This window comes from Globicephala melas, chromosome 2 (assembly GCF_963455315.2).
Source record: "Globicephala melas chromosome 2, mGloMel1.2, whole genome shotgun sequence".
Taxonomy (NCBI): Eukaryota; Metazoa; Chordata; class Mammalia; order Artiodactyla; family Delphinidae; genus Globicephala; species Globicephala melas.
In genome coordinates this window covers 68,174,069-68,187,542 of record NC_083315.2, presented here as the reverse complement: position 1 = coordinate 68,187,542, position 13,474 = coordinate 68,174,069, and the positions used below count along the sequence as shown (strand labels likewise).

The window sequence follows — 13,474 nt, the reverse complement described above, 5'->3', positions numbered from 1 at the left end:
ACTATGATGAAAACATATATGTTTAATAGGTTGTTTTGAAAGCTACTACCTTAGCCATTGGAAATAAACAGCTATTATATGAATAAGCAGATATTTGGGAAAAAACTGTATGAAAATTGTTTTTGTTACATCTTCCTGGTTTACAAATTTTTATCATTTGATCTGATTTGCAGTTGAATACAGTAAATAACTACTAAAAGGGAACAAGTTAAAGTTCTTCATCAATACGTATAAGAGCAATCAATTTTAAAGTGGTGATAAAATATTCTTACTTTTATTGACAGAATAGTAAATTATATATTACTCCAGTTCCCTTAACTTGTTGTTGTTATTGCTGTTTTCCATTTATTCATTCGGGTGTGGAGAGTGGTAAAGAAGGTAGGCAAAAATATCTGAAGGCACTCACTGGTGACAAAGCATATAATGTCAAGAGCACAGCTGGCAACATCCCAGGTGACTTCTAGATCTAAATGCTCTTTAATTCTCTCAGAAAGAGTCTATAATACTGAAAATGCACCTCTACTTTTTATTTTAAATCAACTGTTTTTAAAGTAAGTTTGAGGTTTAGAAACTAGGGGGAAGACATTGTTACAAATTACAAGGCAGAGATAATACTGAAAATCTTTAACATAGAAATAAATAATGAATAGTATTTCCTAACAATTTTAAGAAACCAAGAGACTTCCATTGGAGTGTAAAAGTTACAATCCTCATGGAAAATACTAAACATATATTAAGAGAAAATGCCTTATGTTGGTAAGAGCCAACAAAAATTACTTGGAAAGAGCATCTGAGGAAAGCATTCATAGTCATGTACAAAACTTGGACTTTTAGCGTAGTACATCAGAGCAAAAACCCTTAACAATTAGGAGGTAAATTTCTTTTCTTTTCTTTTTTTTAGAAGGTAAATTTCCTTAAATTCGTTTTGGAAATTGGGGGGCCACACAAAACAAATATTTGATCCAACAGTTCTCGAAATAATCACAAATAGTATAAAACCCTGAAACAACTTTACTAAAGTTCAAGTAATAATACTACATCATTAAGCAGTTATTGTTTTTTTAATTCCTCTTTGTTCAACATGACACAGATAACTTAAGGAGTTAGCTCATAAGATGTTTACAGACATCTTCTTAAAATTTCAGATACCTACTTGGCTAGTATTTCATTTCAAATTACATCTGTTTTCTTTGAGATTAGAAAACAAAAAGGATGTGCTCTCTATTCCTAAAAGGTTCATGGGAGCGAAAATGAGAAATCATTACAAGAAAGCTCTTACCTAATCAGCAACTAAGGGAGACTGACCTGTTTTTCTCCCTTTCTATCTCTGCCCCATCAATTCAGATTCTTTTTTATTTCTTCTATCACTCCATTAGGTCAAGTAGTAAAGCATTTGCTACCTAGGCTAACTCTAAGGACAAGAAAAGGCAAGAGTGGAAATCAGGGATAACATTTTAAAGATATATGAAAAACGAATCTGAACATAAATTTTGCAAAATTATATACTATTACTGAAATGGTAAAAGGAGCAAAGTCTTTGAGATAGGGCCTAGTATAGTCATAAACTCAAGATTATACATGAAAACGGTTGATAACACAATGGACCAGTTCAACTCCCCCTCACTCCAGTTCACTTCAATAAATAAGCTAGAAGAAATTTTCTTTCTTTTTTAAAAACAATGTAATTCCACAGTTAAAAACCTAACCTAGCTCATCTTTTCTTATATTATCAAAACTAAGCTAGAGACCTTCATTCCCATCTTCTTCTAAACCTCACCTCTCATTTTTCTTCCAACCACGGTAATCTACCCACTGTCCTTCAAATACAATTTTGCTCTTTCCCTTTGATGATACACTATTACCTTTTTCTAGTCAATATATGTTCATATTATTTTTCAAAATAATTTAAATGTATGTGGATTTTCATTTAAACTTTATGAATTGTACAGAACAGTAGAAAGAAAAAGAAATTCTATAATCCCATTCACAATAATAAATCTGGTTTATATTTAACAAAGTTTCCTAGTCTTCTTCTTCTATATGCAGTTACAATATAGAATATATTTTTATTTTATTTAAAAAGCATTAGTCTAAACTGTTATAATCTTCATAATTATACTAAATGACTGCATATTATTCCATCAAATAGAAATATACACTATAATCAGTACCCCATTTTTCCTTTCCCAGCTAGTACCCAAAGTATGGTAGGTAGGTGCTTAAAAAAAATTTAAGTGAATAAATAGTTCACTTTATAACCTTCCTCAAGTATATTATACTAAATGTAATGTCTTTTTTCTGTAATTCAGAGTCCATTTTCTGAACCCCAACTACCTTAAATACTATAGTTTTTTAATGTACGGTAAACACAGATAAAACTAGATGATTTGAGTCTAACTAACCATCAGGGCCTTGGGCGAAATTAGAAATTTACTGAATAAGTAATTGATTCATTCATTCCATGAATTTTTCATAAATACTTTTTAAGATGTGACACTATTCTAAGAGCCAGTGACGATACTGATGAAAGCTAGCCTCTGCCTTCAGAGTTTCTTGTTTAGTTTTATTTTTCCACATCTCTTTCTATTCCTTTATTCCACCTCTAGCCATCTTTTCTCCTACCACGCTTCCAGATCCCAAGTGCCTGCCTTCACCCTGCACAAAGTTTTTCTTTTTTTAAAAAATAAATTTATTCATATATTATTTATTTATTTTTGGCTGTATTGGGTCTTCGTTGCTGCATGCAGGCTTTCTCTAGTTGCGGAGAGCAGGGGCTACTCTTCGTTGCGGTGTGTGGCTTCTTACTGAGGTGGTTTCTCTTGTTGCAGAGCACGGGCTCTAGGCGCACAGGCTTCAGCAGTTGTGGCATGTGGGCTCAGTAGTTGTGGCTCATGGGCTCTAGAGAGCAGGCTCAGTAGCTGTGGCACACGGACTTAGTTGCTCCGCAGCATGTGGGATCTTCCCAGGCCAGGGCTCGAACCCATGTCCCCTGCATTGACAGGCGGATTCTTAACCCCTGTGCCACCAGGGAAGCCCCCATAGTTTTTCTACCAGTTTCTCCTGAAAGCCCCATGCAGAGGAGTGACTCCTACTCTGTTGTTCCTTTCCCCATCTCCTTGAAAATTGGCACTACTTCAGCATCAGTATTCTATGGAGATTTTGAAAGGAAAGAAATCTTATTTGTATATCATATTTAACAGTAGGTTTGCTTTCTTTTAAAAAAGGTTTAACCCACCCAAGCCAACTTGACTTTTTTTTTCTTTTTGCATATTGTATCTACTACAATATGCTCCTTGCTTTTTTTTCACTTGAATTGTGAACTGGTTTTTTTTTTTTTAAGGTTTATTTACTTATTTATTTATTTGGCTGCATCGGGTCTTAGTTGCAACACGCGGGATCTTCACTGAGGCGTGCAGGATCTTTCGTTGTGGCGTGCAGGCTCTTCATTGCAGCATGCGGGCTTCTCTCTAGTTGTGGCGCGTGGGTTTTCTCTTCTCTAGTTGTGGCACGCAGGCTCCAGGGTGCGCGGGCTCTGTAGTTGTGGTGCGTGGGTTTCAGAGTGTGTGGGTTCTGTAGTTTGTGGCATGCGGGCTCTCTAGCTGAGACACGTGAGCTCAGTAGTTGTGGCACATGGACTTAATTGCCCCGCAGCATGTGGGATCTTAGTTCGCTGACCAGGGATCGAACGCGCATCCCCAGCATTGGAAGGTGGATTCTTTACTACTGGACCACCAGGGAAATCTCCCAACTTGACTTTTTAAAAGTAAGTTTTTAGTAACGCAAATTGATGGACTATGTGGGGCAAATTTCTTAAGCAAGGGGGCACTTATCTGTCTTCTAGTCTACTCTGGAACCACTTCCTCTCTCAATATCTATTCCCGAGCAAAAGCCAACAACAAAAAAATCAAAACACAGCTGTGTAATTTGAAGGTTCCTTTTTGAAAGATTGACAATTTATATTAAAAAAAATTAAGATAGGAATAATAGACCTTTAAAGGGGAAGGATCTTTTCCTTAGTGATAGTCTTATCCTTTATTTTATAGCCAAAGAAACTAAAGCACAGAGGATGGCTTACTTAAGGAGACCCAGCTAGTTAGTGGTAGAGCCTGGACAAGAACTCAAGTCCCTTAAACCAGTATTCTTTATATTTGGAGATGCTGTTTCTAATAAATGGTGTTCAGTTAATACTGATCCAGGGCACACTTAAAGCATCTCCTTTCAGTAAGTTATTTTGTGTCACTTGTTACTCATAATCGTTACTTGGTGAATATATGCCAAATTCTTATTAAGAGATCTAGTAAATTAACATTTCACTATGTTTATACAGAAAACAGCTAATAAAAACAAATCGAAATGAAAAAAAAAAACTACTTACACATTACTGAAAGTCTCTCTCTGAAAATGATGCCAGATCTCAATTTGTGAATTCTGCAAGCCTTGGAGTTTGAGAAATACTGTATTAAAAAGAATAAGAATTAAGCTTAAATTAATTCCAATCAAATATTTCCCCCTAAGATGCCTGTGGATACTTAGAAGTCCTGTTAACAATGATAATTTTCAAACAAAATGGTTGCATATATTGTTTTCACATGGTTAAAGAGTCAACAAGTAATTTTCATATACCAGCTCCTCCAGAAAACACATTTCAGTCCAGAATAGACACATACTTTTAAAAAAAAAAAAAGCAAATAAGGGGGACAAAGAGAGAAAACAAAAAAATAAGTAAGGGCACAAAAGACTAAATGTGTACAGGAACAAGGAGAAAGAAAAACATGCCTATTTCTTAGGCATTATGTATAGTATCTCATTCCTAGAAGAAAAATATAAGCACAAGCACAAGAGGAAGAAACCATAGCTTTATCCAATACTGAATATCCACTAATAATGGGGAAATAGCAACAACAGCAGACACCAGATTTACCTAACTTGGCTGGTGCTTGGTGTGTGTCTGGGAAGTAGGAGAGGAGTGGGGAAAAGGCCAAAATCATTTGAGTCAAGATTTGATTAAAGTGTCTTAGAATGGAACGGAGGGTGAAAAGAATGAATGAGAAGTAACGTAAGTACAATCTTATTACATTTTAGTTGCTAAAAATGGTTAAAATAGATATATATGTTTAAAAAACTAGGATAACACTCCACCTCAGATTCACTGAGTATTTTCAGTCAGTAAATATGGAGTGGTACATATATTTTTCAAATATTTCTAAAATCTTATTGCTGACAGGCAGCAAAGAAACAATGTAAATATTGACCTCCTGAAACATTTTTTAAATTCACCATCAGATTATCACAAAAATGTTCTAGCTGAAATACTCTATGTATGTAAAAACACTTGCAAATTTTGAAAACTACAGCTCCTATTTTATTGATAGAATATCAGGCTTGTTTTGATGCAATCATGAATTGTGAATGTAGTATATAACCAATTCCAAATAAATTTTCTGCTACATTGAGTTTCTTAATATAGTACAAACATTTTGTTTTTGACCATGACTCTGTGCTCCACTAAACTTAATATTTGTTTGTTACTCAATAAACAAAGCAATGGGGCTTCCCTGGTGGCACAGTGGTTAAGAATCTGCCTGCCAATGCAGGACACACAGGTTCGAGCCCCGGTCCGGGACGATCCCACATGCCACAGAGCAACTAAGCCCGTGCACCACAACTGCTGAGCCTACACTCTAGAGCCTGCGAGCCACAACTACTGAGCCCACGAGCCACAACTACTGAAGCCCGCGCGCCTAGAGCCTGTGCTCCGCAACAAGAAAAGCCACCGCAGTGAGAAGCCCGAGCACTGCAATGAAGAGTAGCTCCTGCCCACCGCAACTAGAGAAAGCCCGCGTGCAGCAACAAAGACTCAACGCAGCCAAAAATAAATAAAATTAATTTATTAAAAAAAAAAGTATTTTGTTCAATGTTGAAAGTTTTAGATTTACAGCAGCATTCACAATATGCAATGTTTCCTCTTTGACAGTATGAACTTCCAAAACCTTTACTTTGATTCCATGAATTGTATGAAAAAATTGACCCATTATTAGAATTAACTGATTTCCCAGTACACAGATGAGACTGATATAAAACTGGCATCACTTAAGTGTTTACAAAGTTCTTCTGTTAATGGAGACAACACATCACAGCTACTGCTTCACTTTCCATACATGCATAAGAAAACTTGCAATAAAAAATGCATAAATCTATTTAGCAGAGCATCCTTTGATGTAAATGGAAAGTCATGCTCCTCAAAGTGATACGTCAATGTGCTTCCTGCAGCTATATATGTTAAATTATCTTTCAGCACAGACCCCTTTAAATTGCTATTATTTTTAATTGAACTTTTTATTTTGAAATAATTGTAGATTCATATTCAGTTGAAAAAAATAATAGAGATCTGGTATACTTTTTACTCAGTTTCTCCCAATTGTAACATCTTGCAAAATTATAGTACAATCACAGTAGGGATATTGACATTGATGCAATTCCCCTATCTTATTCTGTTTTCCCCAATTTTACTTGTATTCATTTGTGTATATGTGTTTGTGTGTGTGTACTTAGTTCTATACAATTTTATTACGTGTTGCTACAGGTACTTATCACCAAAGTCAGGATACAGAACAGTTCCATCACAAGGATCCTTAGTGCTGACCTTTTATTTTTTATTTAATTATTTATTTAAAATATTTATTTATTTGGCTGTGCCGGGTCTTAGTTGTGGCATGCGGGATCTTTGCTGCCGCATGCAGGATCTTCATTGCGGCATGCGGGATCTTTTTTACTTGTGGCACGCAGGATCTAGTTCCCTGACCAGGAATCGAACCGGGACCCCCTGTATTGGGAGTGCAGAGTCTTAACCACTGGACCACCAGGGAAGTCCCAGTGTAGACCTTTTATAAGTACGCCCACTTCCCTCCTGTCCTCCCCTCGCTGTCCCTAATCTCTGTGGAGTGGTATATTTTTACCAGAGAGCACATAGGGCCAATGAAAGGAAAAGACAACTCTCTAAAAGCAATACCCTCTTACAACACAGGTGCAGAAACAAACCAGAGAAAAAAGCATATACATGTGGAAAGACTTGTTGGTCACATTCACTCAGTCAGCTGGAACACTACATTTGAATATGATTATACAAACATAAATGCACAGACATACGTATGCACGCAAAGATAGGGACAGAGAGTGATCATCTACTAAATCACAATAAAAATCAATCCCCTTGGTTCTGAGATAAATTTTCCTATCATGAATAAATTCCAGACTGGAATCAAGAGGACAACATAAAATAATGCTACAGAACAACTACAGTGGGGATTCCTACATGTATAAGAAAATAAAAATAAGTCTTTTACTGTGTTCAGAGGTAAACCTACCCCTCCCCCAGAAATTAGGTTTGAACTAAGGTAGCAGGGACTTCCCCAGTGGTCCAGTGGTTAAGACTCTGAGCTTCCAGTGCAGAGGGAGCAGGTTCCATCCCTGGTCGGCGAACTAAGAGCCCACATGCTGTGAGGCGTGGCCACCGGAAAAACAAAACAAAACAAAACAAAACCTGTAAAACTGATATTTTTAAAAATAAAGAAAATAAAATAGCTGGTATTCCCTTGAGAAATGGATCTGGTGTAGAAAGAACAGGAACAGACTAGAAATAACTGAAGGTTAATATGCAGATACCTCTTGTCTCTCCAGACAGACTATAAACAATTCAAAGGCAGGAACCCTGTCTTTTATTTCTTTTGATTCCTCACATAAATTATAGGCGTTATAAATACATGGTAGGTGTATAAATATTTATTAAATAAATGAGGTCAGCATAGTAGAAAAAACATGTGAAAGTTAAGACACCACAGAATCATAGGATTGCAGAGCTAGGAGGCTCCTTGGAGATGTAGTTTCAATCCTTTTTAAATGAAGAAATTGAGGCATAAACATTAAACAGCTTGCGTAAGACCAAATACATCAATTTATGACTCAACTCTCATAGCTTTTAATTTGGAGTTCTTCTATACCATACTTCAATTCAAGAATGAAAGAGAAGAAAGTAAGTCCTTGGGGAACCCTGTGTGTTAATTCGTGAATGTGGGCTTTGATGGACAAAAAAAGTTAACAGGTAAGTGGGAGAAGTTAAACTGGCTGAAGAGAGTGGGGCAATTGGCAGGTAAGAAAAAGAATGAATGACTAAAAATCAGAGAAAAGAGTAAAACAGAAAATGAAAGAAGTTGAACAAAGAGATATGGCAAGAAAAGTAATAAAAAAAGATGAGTAAAAAAATAGTGCAGAAATGGGATGGAGAAAAGTGAGAAATGGTTAGAGAGGTATGGGGAAATTGTATCCAGAGAATTTTTTTTAATTAATTTATTTTAGGCTGCGTTAGGTCTTCATTGCTGCCCGAGGGTTTTCTCTAGCTGTGGCGAGTGGGGGCTACTCTTCGTTGCGGTGTGTGGGCTTCTCTTTGTGGTGGCTTCTCTTGTTGTGGAGCATGGGCTCTAGGCATGCAGGCTTCAGCAGTTGTGGCTTGCGGGCTCAGCAGTTGTGGCTCACAGGCTCTAGAGCGCAGGCTTAGTAGTTGTGGCACTGGCTTAGTTGCTCCGCGGCATGTGGGATCTTCCCAAACCAGGGCTCGAACCTGTGTCCCCTGCATTGGCAGGCAGATTCTTAACCACTGTGTCACCAGGGAAGCCCTGGAGAATTTTTAATGCTATTTACATTCTTTTTAAATAAAGAAACTATTAGATTTATCATTCCTATAAACAATTCCCTATAAACAACTACCAGTCTCATACTGAAAATCTGTTCATATTCAATACTATATATGAAATGCAAATATATGATGCTTACCAGTCTAGAGTGAGAGGGAAGTCTGGTTTTAAATTTTGTCTCTTGCACCATCTTTTTTTTTTTTAACTTAATTTCCCATATGAATACCACTCCCACATCGCAAAGTTCTTGCCTCCTCTTTGAATTATCATAAACATTTTTTTAATGTGTTGATAGGAGTTAACTTTTTAGTATTTATTTTTATTTATTTATTTATTTGGCTGCGTTGGGTCTTAGTTGTGGCATGTAGGACCTTTGTTGCAGCATGCAGGTTTCTCTCTAGTTGTGGCTCACGGGCTCCAGAGTGCACAGGCTCAGCAGTTGTGGTGCGCAGGCCCTCTAGTTGTGGCACTCGGGCTCCAGAGTGTGTGGGCTCAATTGCCCCATGGCATGTGGGATCCTAGTTCCCTGACCAGGGATTGAACCCACATCCCCTTCATTGGAAGGTGGATTCTTAACCACTGGACCACCAGGGAAGTCCCCTGAATCATCATAAACATTTGTTAGCTGGTATCTAAAATGAATTCTTGCCACCAATGGGATGTTCCCAAAAGCTTCTCTTAAACATAAAATACCTGGTTTTTCTTCTCCATTTCATGGTTACTTGAAATAATACTCACTGGGGTGATTAAAAATACATTTTCAGAAGACAAGTAATCTAAAATTCAGTTATATTAACATATAATACAAATGAGATTCATTGATTAAAAATATCACCTTTCTTGAAAAGTAGATATCAAGATTTATAGTTCTCTCATTTGGTTAATGTTGAACATCTCACTTTCTTAACTATTTCATTTCACCACCTATTTAAATATAGTACTTTAAGCCTTTTAAAGGCTTAAAATCCACTTTTCCCCACAAACTGTAACAAGTAACATATTTATTTGTTAATAAGCACCTGAAAAGAACTTTGAGAATTAATACTTGAAAACAACTTTGAGACATCTGTTATTCTCCCACTTAATAATGACTGCTACAATTTTTTAATCTGTAGGATTTACTAGATGATCAAAGACTACAAACAAATAGTTCATACACAAGAAAACCCAAATACTTGGAAAAATTGATAGGCTTGCAAATAATTACAGAAATTAAACTTCAAGGTTTTACATCATGTCCAGTAAATTAACAAATATGGAAAAAAACATTAAACCCAATGCTGTAGTGCTGTCAAGAAATAAGCACACTTAAAAACTGTCAGTGGGGGACTTTCCTGGTGGTCCAGTGATTAAGACTCCTTGCTCCCAACGCAGGGGGCCCGGGTAGTCAGGGAACTAGATCCCGCATGCTGCAACTAAGAGCCTTCATGCTGCAACTAAAAGATCCCGCATGCTGTAACTAAAAGATCCCGTGTGCCCCAACTAAAGATCTCACGTGCTGCAACTAAGACCTGGCACAGCCAAATAAATAAATAAAACATTTAAAAAAATTGTTGGGACCTCCCTGGTGGTGCAGTGGGTAAGACTCTATGCTTTCAGTGCAGGGGGCCCGAATTTGATCCCTGGTCAGGGAACTAGAGCCCACATGCATGCCACAACGGAGAGTTTGCATGCTGCAACTAAGAATTCCGCATGCCGCAATGAAGATCCCACATGCCGCAACTAAGACCTGGTGCAGCCCAAATAAATAAATAAATAAATACTTGACAAAAAAATTGCTAATGGCATCATGAATTAGAACAATTTTTCTGAAAAGTAATCCATCAGTACTTAAAACTAATTGTACTCTTTTTTTTTTTCTTCGGTAGGCGGGCCTCTCACTGTTGTGGCCTCTCCCATTGCAAAGCACAGGCTCCGGACGCGCAGGCTCAGCGGCCATGGCTCACAGGCCTAGCCGCTCCGCGGCATGTGGGATCTTCCCGGACCGGGGCACGAACCCGTGTGCCCTGCATCGGCAGGCGGACTCTCAACCACTGCGCCACCAGGGAAGCCCTAATTGTACTCTTATTAACTAATTCTATTTTGGTGAAACATCTCAAGAACATACATATATTTTTTAGTCAAACTGTTGGTCTAGATTATTTATAACCATACCTCCTTAAAGATTCATAGAAGTTTTAGAGTAAAAAAGGTAGAAAGGTAAATAGGACTTGCCCAAAATAGCACAGTTCATCACTAACAGAGCAGGGCCTAAAACTCCTTATTCCAGGTCTCTTGCTACTACATACCATGTAGACTATTCCACAGAAGCCTGAATCAATGACCCAGATTTGACAAAGATAAAGCAGATCAGGTTGGTGAGGCAAGATGACACATTGCTCCTTCTAAACATTCTGATGGCCAGGACCAGCCCTAGATACACTTCTATTCTTTAAACTCCCTTAACCTTCTTTCAGCAATCAAACCAAACTTCAGGACCTTCTCTTTCTTCTTATTCCCAGGAAAATTTTTAGTTCCACTAACTGCTGCTCACTTTCAAATTTACATCACCAACCATGACTCTCTACTGAGATCCAAAATGCCTGCATGGAGCTTCCCTGGTGGCGCAGTGGTTGAGAGTCCGCCTGCCGATGCAGGGGATATGGGTTCGTGCCCCGGTCTGGGAAGATCCCACATGCCGCGGAGCGGCTGGGCCCGTGAGCCATGGCCGCTGAGCCTGCGCGTCCGGAGCCTGTGCTCCGCAACGGGAGAGGCCACAACAGTGAGAGGCCCGCGTACCGCAAAAATAAAATAAAATAAAATAAAATGCCTGCATGATATCTCTACCTGCACATCTAATAGCCAAACCACAACTACTTCTCTGGCATATCTCCACCTTTAGACCTAAACCTACTTCTCTGCCCACACACATACTTATACTCTATTATAAATTCAGCAGGAAGGCATAAATTTGAACCTGGGACTTTGTCTGTACATGTTATCAGTCAAGGTAGTTGACAGTCTCAAGTGAATATGGGCTCCAGAAAAGAAAAAAATAAACACTGCAGGAATACAAAAGAGGGGTTAAAGAAAAAAAAAGGCCAAGAACAGAACAACCTATCCCAGAGGAAACAGAATTTTTGGTCCAGACCAAACATATTTCTTAAATAAGCAGGACAAACATCTTCAGGAAACTAAAGTAGGATATTAGGAAAATAATAAGGAACAATGAAGAATCAACTACAGATACTGGGTATTAAAAATAAAATAACTGAAATTCTAAGTCAGATAGGTTAAATAACAAAATGAATATAAATATAGTTGAATATTATATTTGATATGAGGGAAAAAATGAGTATAGTTGAAAATAAAATCAATGAGTAGATGATCAGAATGAGATATTAAGAAGGTATAAAGCAATTGAAAATATATATTATAAAAGTTTAAAAATATGGAGGCTTGGGCTTCCCTGGTGGCGCAGTGGTTGAGAGTCCGTCTGCCGATGCAGGGGACACGGGTTCGTGCCCCGGTCCGGGAGGATCCCATATGCCGTGGAGCTGCTGGACCCGTGAGCCGTGGCCGCTGAGCCTGCGTGTCCGGAGCCTGTGCTCCGCAACGGGAGAGGCCGCAACGGTGAGAGAGGCCCGCGTACCGCAAAAAAAAAAAAAAAAAAAATATGGAGGCTTAAAAGAATAAGAAGACAACCCACAGACAAAGGAAATATTTGCAAAAGATGTATCTGATATAGGACTGTTATCCAAAATATATAAAGAACACTTGAAACTTGACAGTAAGAAAATTAACCACCCAATTAAAAAATGGGCAAAAGACCTGAACAGATACCTCACTAAAGAAGATATACAGATGGCAAGTAAACACATGAAAAGATGCTCCACATCATATATCATTAGGGAAATGCAAAGTAAAATAACAATGAGAAATCATCACACTCCTATTAGAATGGCCCAAATCCAGGACACTGACAACACCAAATAATGGCAAGAATCTGGGGTGGCAGGAACTCTCACTCATTGCTGGTGGGAATGCAAGATGAATCATATAGTCACTGTGGGAGACAGTTTGGCAGTTTCTTGCAAAACTAAGCATACTCTTACCATATGACCCATCAATCACGCTTCCCAGTATTTACCCAAATGAGTTGGAAACACGTCCACACAAAAACCCGCACACGATGTTTACAACAGCTTTATTCATAACTGCCACACTTGAAAAGAACTAAAATGTTCTTCAGTAGGTGAATGGATAAATGAACTGTGGTACATCCAGACAATGGAATATTATTCAGTTCTATGATGAAATGAGCTATCAAGCCATGAAAAGACATGGAAGAACTTTACATGCATATTACCAAGTGAAAAAAGCCAATCTAAAAAGGCTTTATACTATATATAATTTCAACTATATGACTTTCTGGAAAAGACAAAACTATGAAAACAGTAAAAAGATCAGCAGCTGCCAGCAAGTTACGAAGAAGGGATAAATAGCCTAATAAGCACAGAGGATTTTTAAGGCAATGAAACTATTCTGTATGATACTACAATGGCAGATATATGTTATACATTTGTCAAAAACCACAGAATGTACAACACAAAGAAGGAACCCTAATATAAACTATGGACTTTGGTGATACTGATGTGTCAGTGTAGGTTCATGGATTATAACAAATGTACCACTCTGGTGTGGGATGTTGACAGTGGAGGAAACTGTGTTTTTGTGGTGGCAGCAGTATATGGAAACTCTCTGTAGTTTCTGCTCAATTTTGCTGTGAATCTACAACTGCTCTAAAA

The 13,474-nt window shown here is 37.8% G+C and overlaps 1 protein-coding gene across 6 annotated transcripts in view; it reads right to left on the bottom strand.

Annotated features, from left to right (window-relative positions):
* Positions 1-13,474, bottom strand: part of DENND4A (DENN domain containing 4A) — a 132,855-nt gene that overhangs the window by 99,023 nt on the left and 20,358 nt on the right. For all 6 annotated transcript variants that reach the window (XM_030875216.2, XM_030875218.2, XM_030875217.2 and 3 more), the window contains exon 2: positions 4,376-4,454. The gene's annotated coding sequence lies outside the window, so the exon portion shown is untranslated. The remainder of the gene's footprint in view (positions 1-4,375; positions 4,455-13,474) is intronic.